The sequence below is a fragment of the Barbus barbus genome (genome assembly GCF_936440315.1).
Source record: "Barbus barbus genome assembly, chromosome: 25".
Taxonomy (NCBI): Eukaryota; Metazoa; Chordata; class Actinopteri; order Cypriniformes; family Cyprinidae; genus Barbus; species Barbus barbus.
In genome coordinates this window covers 23,927,703-23,948,164 of record NC_136753.1, presented here as the reverse complement: position 1 = coordinate 23,948,164, position 20,462 = coordinate 23,927,703, and the positions used below count along the sequence as shown (strand labels likewise).

The following is a 20,462-nucleotide window of genomic DNA, read 5'->3' as shown; positions in this document are numbered from 1 at the left end:
GGGTCATGCTGAGAACAGTGATACCAATGTTGCTGTAGTCAGCCAAACTTCCTGTCCGCTGTTTTGATTTTCTTTAAAAACCTACTTTTTTTTTTACCTCCTTTATTTTCACCAAAATCGACTTGTATCAGCTTCAGACCATGCTGACAAAAAGTTATGGATTTTGTGTTGATAGACAAAACAGTTTTCACATACCACAACAACGAATTTGAGGCATGATGCCAAAATGACACTTGAGGCTGTATCTCTGCAGTGCTTTTGGATATTGACACCAAACTTTCTGTGTGTCATTGTCACCTCAAACAGAACACACCACATCGATTTGATAATGGTGCCACCTGTTGGTCAAACGTGATACGCCAATAAATCATATTACTAGAGGTTTATTTATGGTTTTTCAGCCGTTTTGACTAAAATAATCCTAAATGGCTTCAATTACTCATTTCTGCAGTTGGTCTAATGCTCCTTACTATGCTTAGCTCCTCATTTTGTCGCTGATGTGCTTGGCCCTGTAATTGCTGCTTGTAGCTATATTTTTTAAATGAATTTATATTGGATATTTATCGCCCAGCCAATTCCCAGATTAAACCAGCATCTAATATAGTAATAGAGAGAAATATTAGAAAATATTATTATTCTATGAAAGTGTTTTCAATTTAAAGAGATGTTGTTCCAAACCTGCATGACTTTCTAACTTGTGTGGAACAAAAACATTGTGAAGAAAGCTGGGTAGCACTTTATTTGTCATTCCTGTTCCGCATGTACACTACATACTGTGTATAACAATTACAATAACTGGGTAATAACTAGGTACTAACACTGAACCTACCCCTAAACCTAACATTAACCCATGTAATTACCTTGTACCTCCCACTACTTTCTTGGGTTAAACACCATAAGTACACGTACTGTGAAATAAAGTGTAGCCAAAAGTTGGGGTCCAAACAATATTGGATTCCATTGACTTTCATTGTATAAGACATTTTTACATCAGACATAAGACATCCAATACAAATACAGGTTTGGAACAACAAAACAGTGAGTAAATTGTAACAGAACTTTAATTTTTGGGTGAACTATCTCTTTAAGAGTGAATGGTGGCGCTCTTAACAACTGGCAAGGAAAGAGTCAATGCAAGCAAAGCTGCCTGTTTACAGTAATTATACTTCAAATGGTCTCAGTACCACTGCATTGTCAATAAGTAGACAGATATCTGCTATTCAGCACAAGCTCAGCATTTAAGTGCCTTTTAGTATGAAAACTTTGTGTGCACACTGTGAAGGCCACTAATGGGATTAGCTCCATCCCTGTCTTGTCAAACTGGATTAATATATTCTGCTGCCTGAAGAGTCTTGATGGCTGTGTATCCTCCTCAAACCTTTGGAAAAGACCCCGATTCTGATTTAATCTCTCCAGCACATTTAAAAAAAATTGGTGAGATTACTCACACTGAAGAGCAATTAGCAAATTCACCTCATTTTGTGCTCTAATTAGAGTGTTTCATCCATTTAGTCACTTTAATCTCTCGCTTAGCTTGATTACAGTGAGAACAAAAACATGGATAAAGATGTTACATTTAGGGTACAATCACATGTTATGTGAATGAGCATAGTAAATGTATACTTTATTTTAATATACTTTAAATTGTAATAACTGTTTTTATTGTTATCAATATTGAAAAGAGTTTTTGCGGAATATATTGTGGAAACAAAGAAAGAAAGAAAGATCAGCAAAAATGTTACAAAATATTTCAATTTTAAAAAAAAATTCTATTGAACTTTTTATTCATTGCATGCAGACTGCAGTAAGAGTATAGAACTATCAAGTAAATGTTGCTGCTCATAGCACAACTAATTTGAACTGAATCACGTTATGGGAAATATGACTTTTTGTCCTGAGCACAGTTTGAGACGTTGAGATTTCTCAGAAGAGTTGACTGGGGGCTTTTTCATAGAGAAGTGGGGAACTAACACAAAAATGTTATCTCATTACTCTCTTGGAGAAACAAAGATGTTATTATTAAAAGAGATTTGTGATTTTTTTTCTTTATTATTGTTACGGATGCTGTGCGGAGCAGGGAGCGCACGACGAGCAAAGACAATTAAACTCTCTTTTAATAGATAATCCAGGAGCAGATACACAGAAGGAACAGCACACACATCTATAAATGAACTAATAACCGACAAATCAGACATACTAACACAGGAACTTATAAAGGGACAGGTAACGAGGATGGACAGGTGCACACAATGACTAATCAAACTGAATGGGAAAAACTAGGTCACAGGGGAAAACAGAAAACCCGACATGTAACAATTATGAGCACCTGTCTCTCCTTATCATTCTACAATATAATATCTATTAATCTTAAAAATATCTGCAATTCTAACACTTCAAGGTGCTGCTAAACTGTTATAAATCAGCATAAATACTGCATAAATACCACCTTCAACAGGCATCAGCTACACAAAATAAATTATTAAAACTTCTGTTTTGGCTAAGCAGAGACATAATTCTAAATGAGATTAAAACATGTAAGCGATATTAAATAATAACTATAGCTAACTGAGATTTGACTCCGCTTCAATTTCCTTTAACATGCATGCCAGAGACTAAACGGTTCAATTACCAGCCCATCAATAATACAGTAGCCTGAAAGAGGCTTCGAGGGGGGAATGGGACAGGGGGACGAGTAAGGAATGCAGGGATGCTTTGCGCTCAGAGGCAGAAAGCAAGCATTTGGGCAAGAATAGAAAAAGATGTGGGCAGGTGGAAGACAGCTTTGGAATAGGATAGTGGGAAGCAGAAGTCATAAACCGTCTCTGTCATTGACAGGGGATGGGAGAGGGATGTGGCAGTGAATGAAGGAGACAGAACGTTGATGGATGGGGGCAAGGAATGTTGTGGGCGTGGATCATGAACTTGCTATACGGAGAAGTGGAGAGATTGTTTTTTGATGGAGTGGGAGAGTGGATGAGCAAAACGTAGAATGACGTGAAGGTGTATTGACCGAGACGTACAGATGGATTATCGAGAAGACGAAATGTGAAAAAATATGAGAAAAGAGAGTGAGAGAGCTATAATCAATGAAATGAGCTCCTAACCTTAAGTCCCCATTGGAGAGATGGTGGATGATCTTGTAACCCCTGTGAACTGCTATGACAGAGATTAACGTGCCCCTGGTCAACAGTGCAATTTATTTTAAAAGTGCCATCAAACCAAGACCAGTTCCTGAGTATTAACCTGTTACATGCTGTTCTTGATTTTATGGAGTGGGTCCCTAGTGGAAAAGGTCTCACTTCCCCTCATAAATGTTCTTGTCGGGGCAAAAATACACACCAGATGAATAACCAAAGGACATATGAATTATAGTCCATATTGTTTTCATTGTTCAGGTCTGCGTTTCAAAATGAATGGTTTAAATACAGTGTATCTACTAATGTTTTCTAATAAGTCGATAGTCTACTAAACAATCTTTTGAACAAGTGATCAAATGAACGTTAACTGAAGTCTCTCAATTTTGAAACATGTGACTGCTTTCCTGTCTTTAAAGACTTTAAAGTGAGCAAACATTTTAAATGTGGGTTGTGAAGGATCTTTTGATTGGTTGGAACAATCAAACGATCACAGCCCTTCACTAAACAAGACTCAGAGAGTCACTGAATGAGACTGAATGAGAATAAATCTTGTTTGTGAACTAAATGAATGAACTTGTTTGTGAACGAACTGAACAAGGGATCTGTAGGGCATGTTGTTCTTTCAAGATCAAGCATGTGAGTCAATTTTCAGTTGAGTAAATGATTCATTGACATTACTCATAACAGCTAAAAGACTCACTGGCATAACTCACTGACTTAACCTGTAGAATTAATGAACTAAATTTTTTTGTAAACAGATTCAAAAGAGCCACTTAGAGGAATCAAAGACCTCAGCTATACTCTCCTGGAACAGATTCCCTCCTTCTGCCCTCACAAGTATCTGTTGTATCCAAATTACAATACATTTACGTCATCAACTCAAGTCCAACTGCCAACTTTTTACAGCTGTAAATATATAATGACTCAGGAGAATGTACAAGCTTCACTGTTTTATTCATGTTCTTACCTTACTGGTTTTACTACCAAACCAAAACACATACAGATTGGCACTCGCTTCTGTCTGCTGCAAAACAAATGAAAAAGAAACGAACAATGTTGCTTGCGAAAGGCAATTTCAGTGAAAACAAGCAGTAATGAGAAATTCATTATACTCAGTATTCACTAACGGAAATTAGGCCAGATTGCATTTCTACTAACCAAATGAACTGAACTGTGAAGTATCAGATCCACACAAAAAGCTGTAAAGTTCAAGTACCCTGAAATACAGCAGGCATCTTGCATTGCTAGTCAGTATTTCACAATTTCAGCTATTTAAAAACAAGTTCATAACCAGAATGCAATGTTCTACACATGTGTTGTTGGGTCCAAATGCAAAGAGCCCAATATGAGAGCGAGAAAGAAACAAATTGTCCGCACAGCTAAGGTCACAGAAGACGGCTGTGAAGAATGAAAGAGATCGTTCAAATGCTCGGCAATCACAGATGTGCTGTCAAGTAGGGAGGAGGGGGAGGGATAGAGAGAGAGAGAGACAGAGAGCGTAAAAATGTCCCTATATGTGCCACTTCAAGTACACGTGAGAAGGAACTGAGAAATTCCCTTTTGTGTCTCAGCTTTTATAATATTTTTTTTTCATTACCCTCTTTCTTTGAAGTCTTTGAGATGAGTGGAAGCCTACGTGCCCTGGACAGCGATCATATTAGGCTGTTATCCGTGTTGAGTGGCCTGAAGTAGAGGGATTGGAAACAGGCACACCAGGGGGACAGGAGTGTTATTTTGTGGGAACTGACACAGCAAGAGTCCTGGCTACGTTCATTCAGATCTGACAGATGTTGGCAATCTCCCAGGATGAAACTTGGCTGTAGCCAGACAAGATAAATGGAACTTGTGCCCAAGATTATCTTCTTCCCCTGACAAATCTAAAGATAATTTACTTTTTTCCTCTTGTAGGCAGAATTTTTTATTCCTAAGGCAAAGAAATATGAAGTGTTTGTCATAGAGTAAATACAGCACTAATTCCCCTCTGTATATTTTCCAAACAATGGCACACCTGTGTCTATTGACTTTTGTGGTGTGTAGAAGGTGATTCATATGAGCTATCAATGTAAAATATGTTACAATTTGTTCCTTAACATCTAGATAATCTTGTTTTAAATAAGCTATTTGACAGTTCTGTCGGAAGCACTAAAACAATCTGGAGTTCTTTAACATTTCAATGCTATAATAAACTACTGGCCTTTTTATTAGCATGTTATGAAACAGAACCTGACACAAAACTGCGAAATCCAAAAAAGGTGCATATTGGACACACTTGCATGACCTCAGATGCTTATTAAGAAAATCCCAAAGATTAAAGAATGAAGTTACAGAGCAAATAAACCATTTCTGCAACTCTTATCATACCAAATAACCAACATTATAATAATAACAGAAAAATGCATTCAAATAATCAAGAAAAAAAAGGTTGAACATTCATGTACTGTTAAGATTGACTTCACTGTTTTTATTTTTGGGGTCTCAGAGACCCTAAGAATGCATGTGTACAAATAAGCATAATTATTTATTAAAAGTATTGTTTTTGAATTAAACACTTATTTTCCTCAAAATAATAATAATACTAATAATTTCCACCCCCAAAAATGTTTTTTTGGACTGAATCAAAACCCATTAGGCAGATATTACTCAAATTTTTAACCCTCTGTTGTACCACAAAGTTGACATGTACTTATTTAGAAATGTAACATTCTTTCTATTGGAGGGAAATTTGGGATCAAAATCAGTAGTATATCTTTATAGAAGCATTTGAAAAATAATTATATGTATTCAATTATTTACTTACAGAAATTGGTCTCTACGGTTGCAGACATAAGATGTTTGAAGCATGCTAGCTGTTAAATTTTTGTTTTTAATAGATAACAGAACACGAGAGCTAATAAGCCAAAACATTAATATGAGGGTGAAATAAAAAGTAAAATTCATCTGACATGGACATTAGTCACAGGAAACATGCAAGAAAAAAAATAAAGAGCAAAAATATAAAAGGTCGCACTTAATTTTAAATTCTATATAAGCACTGGATAAAAATAAAATAATTTTGCATATCACACACTGCTTCACTGTTCCTCCAAAGGCTTTCTGTAACACGTGTGGGTGTCAAAGCACACACTACTACAGTAGTAATTCCCTCTACCGGCACACTTTTATATGAAGCTCAAACAAACCCATCAAACAGAAGCCTAAATACTCACAGGAATCTGCTTCATTCTTGTCCACTCGTCCTCAAAAAGACAGAAGAACCTTCCTCTTCTGCACAGTCTAATCCCACAGGCGTGAAACACAGAGAGTGCTGAGGAAATCCAGAGAAACGTCTATCACAGCAGCCGCGGGAGAGAAGCCCCACCACTAGTGCGCAGAATGGTGCGGAGCGAGAGAGGCACTGGGGAGACATATGCTGCCAAAGCCTCTCGCCTGGCAAAGAAGCTAATTAAACGAGTGACAATCACTCCCACAAAGCCAGATCTGAGCGCTTTTCACATGGAGTGTACAAAGAAGGAGAGATACAGAGAGAGAGAGAGAGAGAGAGAATGAATGAATGAATGAGTGAGAGAGAATGAAAGATAGTGAAGGAATTCTGGATGGAAGAAGTTGCATTTAAAGCACTCATGCATGGGGAGACTTGTCCATGTATTGTGCCATGGATGTCAAGGGCCATGTTTTGCCTTTTGTAACGCTGTCAGTATGGTTAAATAGGGTTAATCTGAAGTTTGTTTGAGCATTGTTTGATATTAAAAAGAAAGGATAAATATACATATTTTGAGAAAGCTATTAGTTTAGTCTTTTACATTTCATATTTTAAGGCAATGTGAGCAGTACTTGCTGGTGCAAGAGTAGCCATTATGATGTTCTGGGTGATTGCAAGGGCGTTGCTACGCAGTTGCTAAGGTGTTTAGTATGTTTTTTAGTTGCTATGCGGCTGCTAGCTTGTACTGGGTGATCAAAAGGGCCCACCCCCTAGACTATGATATGCTGGTCTACAGATATGGGTTGGGCCACAACGTTAAAATATCTTTTTGTGTTTTAGTGTGTGTGTGTGTGTGTTCCTAAAAAGAATGAAAAGGCATAGAACAAAACCAGGTTAAGTAAATGATCACAGAATTTTCATGTTTTGGTGAACTACCCCTTTAACCTATAGGTTCACAACCTTAGGGGTCATGACCCCACATAGGGTCGCCAGAGATGGAAATGGGACTGCAGAAGATTTCTATACACTGCATCCAGCTTATTGTACATACTGTGGCAGGAAGAGCAAACGACAGAAACAGTGGGTGTGGCGTCAGGCCTCGGAGAGGCTTTTATTAAACAAAATAATAAAATAAAGTGTCCAAAAGGGGTTAAAGTGTCCAAAATAAACAGGGGATCTGGTGTCCTCATTGTGCTGCGGGGTTTGTGAAGGAGGGCAGTGTTCTGAAAGGAAGGGTCCAGGTAAGAGGCTGAGTCCGGCGGTCGCACGCGCTCCCCTCTGTCTGGGACGCGAGGGGCGGCGACTTCGTTTAGCGGCTTCGTCCTCCTTTGGCCCGTGGCGCTTCCGGGGGTTATACAGCCCGGCATCCTGGCCCGTCAGTCGTCTCGCGGGTGCAGAACTCGGTCCCTCCTCGACGCTCCCTTTCTAGACCCACGAGGACACCAGCGTGCATGCACGGGGAAGAGACCGGTCTCTCGAGGAGAGGCGCGCTCGGCATTTAAACAGAGGCGGTGATGAGGCCCTATTTGGTTCAGGTGCGCCTCATCACACGTCGCCAGCCCTGGCTGATTCAGTGCCCCTCCTCTCTCACACACCCACTCCCGTTGGGAGCCTGGTGAAGGGCGGCGAATAAGGGAGGGGTGGTGCTGGTAATAAGGTTGAGGCAGCCAACTCGTCACAATACATATTTTTTTTCAGCATACTTTTATTGCTACTTGATTCAGATTGTGCACTTTCAACTATAATCAATCAGAAAAATTCTAATGGATTGAATAACTGAAATGAAGCTGAAAAATCTATTTTAAATTACATCATAGATAGCAATAAGATTCCATTCTTAATAAATTCATTTAGAGCATGTGAGATCATAACATATACACTATAGCTCCTGCATTAGGGGGATGCAAGAATTTTGAAACTCAAAAATGGGTCACCCTGGACCAAATAATGATGATAACCTCTGTCTCAAATCCACTTGATTGATATAAGCCAGTGGACAGCAACAGTTCATTTGTACCTCACAAATAGGAATGGATCTCTGGGGATCATGAGATTTGCCGACAGAGTAAATAGCACAGGGCAGGACATGGTCACACAATCTAAACACAAAAGCCCCACCCCATCCTGCAGTGCTGAGTTGGAACAGGCTCGCCGTCATGTGTGATGTGGAATTGGGTGAATGGGTGTGGGGAGAGCTTGAAATCAGGGAGGCTTGACATGTTTGCTTCACTTATGCTGATGTAGGTGCCGCTGACGTGTCTGTCAAATGGAAGAGTGCCCATACAGGTAAAGGAATAATTAGTCTTTCAGGTTTCCAGGAAATGATGCTCTCCATATGTCAAGTGCTCTCCGTGTGAGGTGAGATCACACGATGTGCCATCAATTACAGGAAACATCATTAAACGTACAGGCACCATAAACATTCCTAATTAAAATTCAATTAAAATTGATTCTTTCATGTTCTTGCTGTTTAAATGTACCATTAATTTCATTATCTGTGACTCTTACTCACTACAGGGCACAAGATTATCTGAAATGCATAAAGGACTTTTACACATTTTTCCATGCAAGATTCTTACTCAGTGTCTGGCAAATGTTTTGATCTGCTTCAAATTAGGATAATTAATCACTTAAGTATGTTTTTGTTAAGCCAAAACCATTTCCCCTTTCCTATTTAACCTGCTCAGAATTTTAATTGGATAACAAAGGAATGATTACTTAGGGTTTCAGAAAGTAAAAATCACTTTTTTTAATATTTATCTATTTATTTTTTTAATTGTATGTGGTTTTGGTAATCCGCATTTGTATTACTTCAATTTTTTTTTTAAATAATCATGTTTAATGTCAAAAGGTCATGGCGAAAAACTACATTACCCATGATTCTGCAAAAATCTCTACCAATAGATTGCAACAGTCAGGTTCCTGTTGTAAAAACTTCTATAAGGTTTAATATATTTTTGACAATAACTTATAAATCTTAAAGACAGATCTGCACCAATGTTTTCAGTATGTTTTTGCTGAAGCCATCTATTTGCATTTTATATCATTTGCAGTGCTTCATGGGATTGTAGTTCTTTTCCTCATTAAAACCAAAGCCTTGCACCTTTGTAGTTTCATCTAATTTTCTAATATTTTTTGTTTTAAATCAAAGGTTATAATATTGTGGTTCAGCTCATAGCTGGTTCATGTCTTCTATCTCTTTAATGAGATTTTTTTTTTTAAATCCCTACTGGAAAAAAATTACTGGAAAAGATACTTTCGGAATCAAGGTTGTTAAAAAAGTGGTCGGGTACTATTGCTGTTTGGAGTAGTTTTATAATGTTGCTATGGTGTTGCTGTGGTGTTATGAAGGTTGTTAGAGTATTCTGGGTGGCTGTCAATCATCAAAATTATCATTCAAACAATCAGCACAAACAAGGAAGAGATAGGCTAAATACTAAGTACTGAGTTAAATGAGTTATGCGCAATAACAGTAATGTTTGTCTTAATAAGCAGAGCGAACAAATATAACATCTATTATTGATGCTAAGCTGTTCTGCAAAGAGGCCATTCATCTGAACTTGGGCGATAATATGAACAAGACCCTTAAAATGCCCCTCTTTACTGGCTAAAGGAGGGACAGAGGCAGGTTTTGGCAGGAAGAGAGTGTTGTTTGATAGCGTGAGCAGATTGCCAGACAGAGAGAACACTCAAAGCGCCACTGTGCCGGTGCTGAACTGACAGGGCCCTTCCAGTCCCCAGCGTGTCCTTTTTAAGTGCTCGGAGGATGAAGCTGCCATTATGGCCACACAAACAGAAAGACGGCTGATGAACTTCATAGGAATGCTTCTTCCTGAAAGCAACAGGGTTAGAAAAGAGTGGCGGGAGGGAGTATAGAGAGTGAATGGGAGGGCGAGCTGCCAGTTCCACCAAGCTTAGTCTTCACGCAACCAGGCCGAACAAACCTGACATTGTTTTGGGCACTGCCTAGGGGATCACATCCATTCTTTCTTTTTCTTTTCCTCCACTCCTCAATTTCGTTCACTGTTCAGTCAGAAACCTCTCTCGCTTTTCCGCTTTTGGAGGATTCGGTTGAGGTTGTTTGATCTGTCATTATCATGTTCTACGCCCACTTATGTTGTTTGTTTTCTTGCTTTGTAATTTAATAAACTATAAATGACTGAATAACCTCACTTATGAAAAGGAGTCAAACAAAAACAACATTGAGTGCTGCGGTTAACATGCCTGTACTAGGCGTAACAATGACTATTTAAAAATGCTTTTACTTGATACAAGACCATTTAGAAGCAAATATGATTACGTAGCATAATGCTCATACAATACCGTTAGAGCACATGGACATACTTAGGCACTCACACACAAAATGTCTTCTAAATTTTTCTACTAGGGCTGCTGCTTTTAGAGTTTTAGCAGCATACACATAGTATAAATGTACAAGAATTACAATTATGAAAGTAATATAAATATACAGAAATTAATAATACTGATGCAAGGTATCAATAAAGTGTAGCAGACATCATATTCAATGTAGAACAGTAAGAAAAAAAACTATGAAATTTGGCTCACGAAGTCATATGACGTTTTCATTCATGATACAGGAATGAGAGAATGGTCATTGTAAATGTCAAGCTCCAAAAAGCACATAAATGTGTGTGTTTTAAGATTTAGTCATTAAGTTAATTAAACTTTGATACCATAGTTAGCAAGTTAGATTTATTTACACAAACCAGTGTCGGTTCAAATGAATCAACTCAATGATTAATTTGCATCATCAATTTAAAATGTAACTGAAGTGGCTTTTGTCATCTATTAGTGTAGAAAACATTCTTGATTTTTACTTCCCCTATATACAGTAATATATAGCAACATGCGCATGTCCAAACCTTGTCTGAGGATAGTCCATTTAACATTTGCCCATAGACATAACTGTATAGACAGAGAGGGGAAAATGCACAACCTGCAAAAACCACAAAACAGTGAAGGGCACAGAAGAGTGAAGCACAGGTGCATTCCTCTATAGGAAATAACCCCCTGTAACCTTCAGGCAGTGCTGACAACCGACACAATGAGCTCACCTGGGCCCTGATCAATGCCCTCCCGCATGTCAAGATGATATATGCACCAGCATTTACATGTGTCTCAGAGCTGGTGATATAGGCTTAGGCATAAAGACCGCTGTAAGGCATGTGCCAGGACGAACCCAGCTCACCAGACCGAATAAGGACAGTCTCCTGCTGACTGAACGCTAATCCAGCGTGCACTGATTACTGAACTGAACTCTTTCCAGACCTACAGAACCGCCAAATTACACTACTTTTATAATCTAAACAAACAGTAATTAGACATATTCACTGCTTTTGATAATGCTTTATGCATATGTCATGACATGTTGTGCAACAGACATATTTAATCTTCGGGGTGGGGGGTTGACATGCCCTGACATCTGTGCTTTTTTCAGTTTCTTACATATTTCTTACATCTTACATACAGTGTGATTCAGTTCAAGTCTGATTCAGCTCAAACTGCGCTACAATAATATGTGAGCAGCATGTGTGTACAAGTTTTAATTTTGAGGAAAATTAGATTTATGCACGGTCATTGTAAAAGCATTTAAGCTGCTAAAATGTAATTTATATACATTTTTATTGTTACATTTACATAATTAAATATAATGTAATTTAATAGTGCAATTAATAATTTTAGGTAACAATGAATAACATATTGACTTTTAAAGCCAATTTCTGTATCATTTACTCATCACAGTACTGTAATGCCTTTGAATAATCTTCACATAACTTTTTACATGTTTTCATGCACTTCCAGTTTTCAGTGCTTCCCTAATATATTTTAATTCTCAAGCTAGTCTTTAGAGTAAAACAGTTGCTGATACAAAAGAAAGTTAGCATGAATTACCTTGTTTGACATGCTCTAGTTACCATTGATCGAGTCACTGAAATCAAACAACACTGATCAGTGGCCTCCTGTGGAGTTGTAGAAAATGCTCTCCTAAGTATTTATTTTAAGTAAGGTCAATTTACTCAAATAATTTATCAGATTGATTCACTCCAGAGCTCCAGAAGTTCATTTGGTTTGCCACCAAGTACCTCCTTTTGAACTCTTTCAAACATGTCATAATTATCGTTTATCTGATGTGTAGCACTCCATGAACTCTAACACCATATGCCGTTCTAATAAAATACCTATTGTCTTGATTGCCTGTTTATATGCAATTCCCCATTAGCCTTGACACTTTGATAGCATCTAAATTGTTTCCAGATGCAACTTTATAGAAGCAGCAACATACAGGACACAATTTACTGTAGGTATTCATTATACAATCTACAAGTGTGCCGAGACTAATATATAGTATGCTCGCCACAGCTGTTTAGAAAGCCATCAACTCATAGCCATGTTCTTCTTCAAAATGGAATTAACAAAGCTAAGCGTGTTTAAGTGCTCGGTGAGGTTTTGGTGAGGCTTAGTGTGCCATATGGTTAGCATAACTCAACCTGAGAGAGAGAGAGAGGTCGAGAGAGCTCAGACTCTTTCTGGCCGCCTTATTCACAGATGGCACTCTCTGCAATCACTGGCATCAGTGAGCATGTGATCATTCTTCCTGATTAGCCGCCCCACCAAAAATCTTGTGCAAACATATGTCAATTCAACAAACGTCTTTCGCTGAGATATCCTGGTTGGGGTGTCAAAATAGGCAAGTTAACTTGTCAAAATGTCTTGAATTGAGATTTAAAAGTTTATATTTTGCAAGCTTTATATTGTATAGTGGCTAAAAAACTAAACATATTAGACTACATGTACAGGTCCTTCTCAAAAAATTTGCATATTGTGATAAAGTTCATTATTTTCTGTAATGTACTGATAAACATTAGACTTTCATATATTTTAGATTCATTACAACACAACTGAAGTAGTTCAAGCCTTTTATTGTTTTAATATTGATGATTTTGGCATACAGCTCATGAAAACCCAAAATTCCTATCTCAAAAAATTAGCATATCATGAAAAGGTTCTCTAAATGAGCTATTAACCTAATCATCTGAATCAACTAATTAACTCTAAACACCTGCAAAAGATTCCTGAGGCTTTTAAAAACTCCCAGCCTGGTTCATTACTCAAAACCGCAATCATGGGTAAGACTGCCGACTTGACTGCTGTCCAGAAGGCCATCATTGACACCCTTAAGCAAGAGGGTAAGACACAGAAAGAAATTTCTGAACGAATAGGCTGTTCCCAGAGTGCTGTATCAAGGCACCTCAGTGGGAAGTCTGTGGGAAGGAAAAAGTGTGGCAGAAAACGCAGCACAACGAGAAGAGGTGACCGGACCCTGAGGAAGATTGTGGAGAAGGACCGATTCCAGACCTTGGGGGACCTGCGGAAGCAGTGGACTGAGTCTGGAGTAGAAACATCCAGAGCCTAGTGTACAGGCGTGTGCAGGAAATGGGCTACAGGTGCCGCATTCCCCAGGTCAAGTCACTTTTGAACCAGAAACAGCGGCAGAAGCGCCTGACCTGGGCTACAGAGAAGCAGCACTGGACTGTTGCTCAGTGGTCCAAAGTACTTTTTTCGGATGAAAGCAAATTTTGCATGTCATTCGGAAATCAAGGTGCCAGAGTCTAGAGGAAGACTGGGGAGAGGGAAATGCCAAAATGCCTGAAGTCCAGTGTCAAGTACCCACAGTCAGTGATGCTGGTGTTGGTCCACTGTGTTTTATCAAGGGCAGGGTCAATGCAGCTAGCTATCAGGAGATTTTGGAGCACTTCATGCTTCCATCTGCTGAAAAGCTTTATGGAGATGAAGATTTCATTTTTCAGCACGACCTGGCACCTGCTCACAGTGCCAAAACCACTGGTAAATGGTTTACTGACCATGGTATTACTGTGCTCAATTGGCCTGCCAACTCTCCTGACCTGAACCCCATAGAGAATCTGTGGGATGCAAGACCCAACACTCTGGATGAGCTTAAGGCCGCTATCGAAGCATCCTGGGCCTCCATAACACCTCAGCAGTGCCACAGGCTGATTGCCTCCATGCCACGCCGCATTGAAGCAGTCATTTCTGCAAAAGGATTCCCGACCAAGTATTGAGTGCATAACTGAACATAATTATTTGAAGGTTGACTTTTTTTTTTGTATTAAAAACACTTTTCTTTTATTGGTTGGATGAAATATGCTAATTTTTTGAGATAGGAATTTTGGGTTTTCATGAGCTGTATGCCAAAATCATCAATATTAAAACAATAAAAGGCTTGAACTACTTCAGTTGTGTTGTAATGAATCTAAAATATATGAAAGTCTAATGTTTATCAGTACATTACAGAAAATAATGAACTTTATCACAATATGCTAATTTTTTGAGAAGGACCTGTATTAACACTTTCTTACAAAGCACTTTTAAGCGTAAAGGGAAAGAAAAGGGTCAGTAGTGTCCTATCTAATACGTAGCTCCTCTGTGGCTCTCTTTATTGCCCCAAGTCTCTCATCTAGTTGACAAGTCAGGGTCTTCCTGAAACCCATTTTAATCATGTTACCCCAGAAATCAATAAACTATTTCCCCCTGGGTCAGGCTCAACAATGAAGAGGGTCTGCCATCCTGAAGTACTCTGAATGTGTACACAAGCCGTCTGAGTGCAATACAAACACAAAGCTGCAAAGACAAATTCATTAAAATAACCACCATGTCTCTTCCAAACGAATGGGTGTACATGGCAACCTATCCTCACTTAAACCGCCTGTGCATGTACAAAAAACTTCAAGGGCTGATTTTCAAGTTTCCTACAAGAAAAAAAAAAAAAGCTGGTCGATAGTAATTTAATGGAATGAATCTGCAGGCTCTATCATCACAGAAAAATTCTATCATAAAGCACTCCAGGTGGAATCCATACCACTCCTACAGACACCTCAGTTCCTGTTAAATCAGATTCACAAGTGAGATGCGTGTTTCTGGGAGGCCTCTATATCAATCCTTCTCTTCCTCTTCCCTTAATAAGATAAAACACAGCGGTTAGTAAGCCCCTGATAAGGCAAAGCATCTAGCTAATGCCTTTTAAGGAGAGGGTAAGCAGCGGTCTGTCTTTGGAGGCCGGGGGGTTGCGGCAGGGGAATGGAAGGGCAGGTTGTAATACTGCTCTAATCCCGCGACGGATAATGTATCAAGGATCAGCTTCGCATGAGCAAGTTTCTCCTGATGAGGTGGAGGTCTCCACACTCAGAAGGAACGCAAGGTGTTGCATTGACATGCGGGTCACAGTCGTGTATGCCTCTGGAATGCACACGTGTTCTTCAGTCAGACTACAGAGGAACAGTGTGGAGAAGATGTAAACTTCCCTCAGAGAATTTAGCTTGTTCTGCCTATAGAGAGAATGCTTGAGAAGATTCAATATCTTGGAAATGCAGCTGAAATATTACATAAACACCCACTCTTTGTCGTGAGAACAGCGTGGGAATCTTGGTAACATTAAATAATTTACCCTGTAAAGCCTGACATATGAAATAATTTTTAAAAAACTTCATATATTGTAAACATTATAAAAATATTCTTCAGTTATATTAAAACATATAATATAAAAAATAATTTGTATATATATAAATGAAAATGAAATGATAGGATACATACTGTAGGTTATTAACAGGATAAAGAAAACAGCAAATTCAATTATGAAATTATAATTAGGAATCCTGTGAAAGTGCCCAGAGCAACAATAAAATAAAAAATCCAGTAGTTCTTAGCCTCAGGTGCAATTTAATGGTGGGAAAGTTACAGTCTCGTCTTTCTCAACAAGGTGTAATTTTTTTTCTTCCCCAAAGCCAATTAATAAATAGCGAATGAAAGAAGCCACAGGCTAAGTTTATAAGATGCTTTAGAAAACTGCATTACTATGCAAATGTACCTACTGACATCCCAAGATTCATTAAATCGATCAATTACTCTGCAAGCAACAGAATCTAATGCATACGCTTGTTTAAGAAAAATTTCACAGAAAACCTGAAAAGTGAGAGCGACAGAGGTATTTTAATGATGCACTAAACAACAAGAATTTGTGGTAAAGTTAAGTGCTTCCTTATGTCATGTTTACATATACAGCGATTTTACACTGCATTCCTAACCGTCTCTATAAGTCAGCACTGCAATTGACATGAACTGAAAATGGCTTCTGGTCACTGCAGATCATGGTACAGTATATGGCAGCGGTTCCCAATCCCAGTCCCCATGCCCCCCTGCTCTGCATATTTTGCATGTCTCTCTTAGTTAACACACCTGATTCAGATAACCAACTCATTAGAAGAGAGCTACGTGCATGAACTGTGTTCCGATTGATATGATCCCTACACCGTGTTCATTGCTCCCTACTCCCTGAGCAGGGGAAATCCGTTGAAGTTTACTTCACTTCGGAACATTTATTCACTGATTTACACTGTGCCGTCTTCACACACAGACGAGTGGACATCATATACCTTTGTAAATAAATACAATTTAAATTCACGTCTCGCATACTTTAATGCCCTTTGAATGGAACATATACACTCGTTTTGAACTGGAATCATGGCGAAATATCCAGTCAGTGATGTCCAATTTGCAGGGCACTTAAGGTCGAATAGAAGAAACGTTGTACATGATAAGAGATACATACGAAATATGCAGAGTGGGGGGGTGGGGGGACTAGGATTGGGAAACACTGGTATATGATATGTGACTGGCCCTTTAAGAGAATGTTCTTGGTCTTAAATCCTGCCTAACATTTGTTTATAAAAAATTTAAATATTTTAGCAGAAGAAACTGAATTTGCTATTTTTACAAACTATGGTACTAAAATTAATTCAATAATGTGTTAAGACTTGTAATGAAATCTCCCTCATTTGTAGTAATGTTCCCCTTGAGATTCACCCATGATTCAAATCTACATTTGAACATTCGTAACAGCCTATATTTGATAGAATTGCCAACATTTCAGACATCCTTAAATGCTTTTGGTAACCGAGCCATCTATGTTTTACACTGCAGATACATTTGAGAAGTCATGACTGAAAATATAGCAGCACCTGCAGTGCACATCTGGTATTTGTGAACCCCCTGGGCTAAAAGTGCAGGTTTCCTTACTAGCACTATGGGACATGGACATATAACTTTGTAATTGTCCACTTAAGCCATTTCAGAGGGTAAGGTATCATGTAGTTTTACGGTCCACATGCTGGATTCCTCCTACTCCAAAAAAAAAAAAAAAAATCATCTTGGTTTATTATATGACCCTAAAACAGCCTGAGTGTGAAATTCAACACCTTATCTTCTCCACACTGTGTGATAAAAAAGAGATTGTGTTTTTATGCAGTTTATTCCGCAAATCTCAACAGTCTCCTCCACCCTGATGATTTCAAATAATGTAAAGTAATCTCTAAGCTTAACATATGTAAGAGGCTTTAGACTCTCTCATTGGCGGCCTGCGGGGCGTCTCACAGATGACACATGTGCCTGTTTCACTCAAGAACATTGAAAGTTATCTTTCGGGATGCTTGAAAGGAGAGCCACGGCATTAAAGAGCCCAGTGAAAAGAGGGCTTTTACAGAGGCGTCTTTGTCAAACTCATATCAAAGGCTGCGTCTGGAAAGTGAATAGTTTAGCTTTGTGTTTCGCAGTGCATGGGTGGGAGTTTGTTGTGGTGTCGAGATATCCCTGTGTACACGCAGAGCTAACCCTATTGAAAGAGCTATTGGGAAATCTCCAACATTTTACGGCTCTTTAACCAAGACTGTTCCTCACTGCATGATATCATGGTTTGATATCTTTAAAGAACCTTAAATGTAAGTCTAAAGCACTATTTGGACAGGATTACTTTAAACTAGAATTGTTAAGATAGGACATATACGACTTTTCTATATTTTATATATAATAATATTACATTTACACACATATAAAATATAATATGCAAATAAATATTTTCTAATGGCTGCTTGAATTGGAATTGTTATCTATGATTTGATATATTATATGCATCTATATATAACAATGTTATAAGAATGTTAACAGAAAGCATTTTTAAAAATATGGATGATTAGGTCAGGATTAAAATTAAAATTACAACCTCTTCAGGGAAGACTGTTCCTGTTTTAATAGGGCTTCATTTTTTTAGTCAATGGACCTCAGACTGATCTTTTGTCCACTTTACATGCATTTTTCGTTAAATTAATATTTTTATTATTAATATACCTGCAGTTATTATTAAAACTACATGTCATTTTATTAATCAAAACCTAACTCGCAATGAATTTTTTTCTAAAACTTTAAATCACAAGCTTAAACCCGTCTCATAGTGGCAACACATTACCCACTGTATAATTCATGGACATTACTCGCCAAAATGAGGACAATATCACATGGGGGCACTTCAACTGGCATCCCTTCAGAATGTGCTGTCATTGTTCAGCCTAAGGCTATAGCTTGCTGCCAACACATTGAGTTCAAACCATATCCTCTCTTCATTATTAACATGAGACCTCCAGCTCTCGTATACAATGTCATTTGGAGAGCAGATGTTAAAACCCTGATAGTGAAGCCTAAATATATTACCCTTCTTGGTGACGTCTGCATCCTCAACCAAAGTGTGGATTGAATTAAGGAGTGCTGAATGAATTCGATGAACGCTGGTCAGAAGGTTAAAGAGCAAAGAAGGGTTATCTTGGCTGCAATTAGCATGTACTCTGAATGGACGCTAATGAATGGAATTCTCGAGAGTCTTTGTGTTACTGGTTTAAAGGACATTGTGTCCTTGCAATACGTCCAACAAGACACAGGGTTTGTTAATCACATTTGAAATCTGATCTGAAGACAATATACACTCCCATGTACTAATTCACATTTACTTGATTAGGAAATGAATGATAGCATAGGATGTTACGCCTACATGTCATTAACATGGAACTGAAATTTGTGTAAATGGTTTCCTGTGGCAAAACAGTCTATGAACTACAGTATGTGCCAAATGACAGGAAAGAAACTGTAAAATATAACAATTTGAATAAAAACAGATATACCAAAAGACAACCATCAAACATTAAAAGAGAGTTCAGAATTCAATAGAAGTAATGTTTATTTTGCAGAAGAATTATGTCATATAATTATATTATATTATTATGTCGGTTACCACAGGAAATAGTTTTGACTCAACCTTCGTTATGTTAAAACAATCAAAAAATCATGTTTACAATAATGCATAACAGTCATGGGGATAGTGGGGATAGACATTGCACTGGAATAACACAAGATTTTAAGGGGCATTATGGGATAAATCTACTGAAGAGTTGTGTGAATGGTATTTCTGCCTAACCACCCACAATTCAGTTTAACCGCACCTTAAATGCATTTCAATTACACTAAGCTGCATATAAAAATGAATTCTCATTCTTTTAAAGCCCAAAACACGCCTCCTTTATGCAAATTACATTAATTATAGATTGTTCCCAGAACTAAGCGCTATTTGTCTGGTGGAACTAAGGCTGTGGAAAATGGGCAGTATGCTGAATTTTCTTTTAGCGAGAAAATCATCATTTAAATGATTTTCAAATAATGGATAAAAGCATTGTTTCTGAACACGGATCTAAACACATCATGTGGCCAAGCAGTTTTAGTCCATTCAGCCCATATGCATTCACTCATAATCCGAGCCATTCATTTAAAACCAATTATTTGATCTTTTTCTGAACGGTTTTCAGCAATATCATGAAGACTTCTTCATGCACACTTCCTGCTTTCAAAGTGTGTCAGGAAATGAAAGGATAGATGGACATTGACTAAGTGCAGTTATTTGGACTGTTCAGCTGAGCAATCATCTACCCAGCATTCTCTAAAGTGCTCATTGTGTACCCTCCAACAAAGACTTCAAAGATGAAAGCCATATACAAAATAAATATAAGAGTGACAGCAACGGAACAGATGTTACCAGACATAAGTAACATGTTCGTCTATGGTGGAAAACAGAAAAATGCATATTGTTGCAGGCTGTTGATAAAGTGAGCAGTGGTAATGTGCGTGGTGAATTGTTTCCTTGATGTAAAACTCTTTAAAACCGCCAGACAGTCTAATACTTACTCTAGACACACCCAGCAGCCATGTTAAACTTT

The 20,462-nt window shown here is 38.1% G+C and overlaps 1 protein-coding gene across 5 annotated transcripts in view; it reads right to left on the bottom strand.

Moving 5' to 3' along the window:
- LOC306844655 (neural cell adhesion molecule L1-like protein) overlaps window positions 1-20,462 on the bottom strand; it is a gene marked incomplete at its 5' end in the record, with an annotated part of 86,795 nt that overhangs the window by 42,000 nt on the left and 24,333 nt on the right. Inside the window, 2 exons of one of the 5 annotated variants that reach the window (XM_079376946.1) lie at window positions 4,105-4,161; window positions 6,344-6,514. The exons of 1 other annotated variant lie outside the window; for it this stretch is intronic. Of the gene's footprint in view, window positions 1-4,104; window positions 4,162-6,343; window positions 6,558-20,462 lie in introns of those variants that run through there. 3 more of the 5 variants (XM_079376949.1, XM_079376945.1, XM_079376948.1) reach the window with 3 other exon arrangements.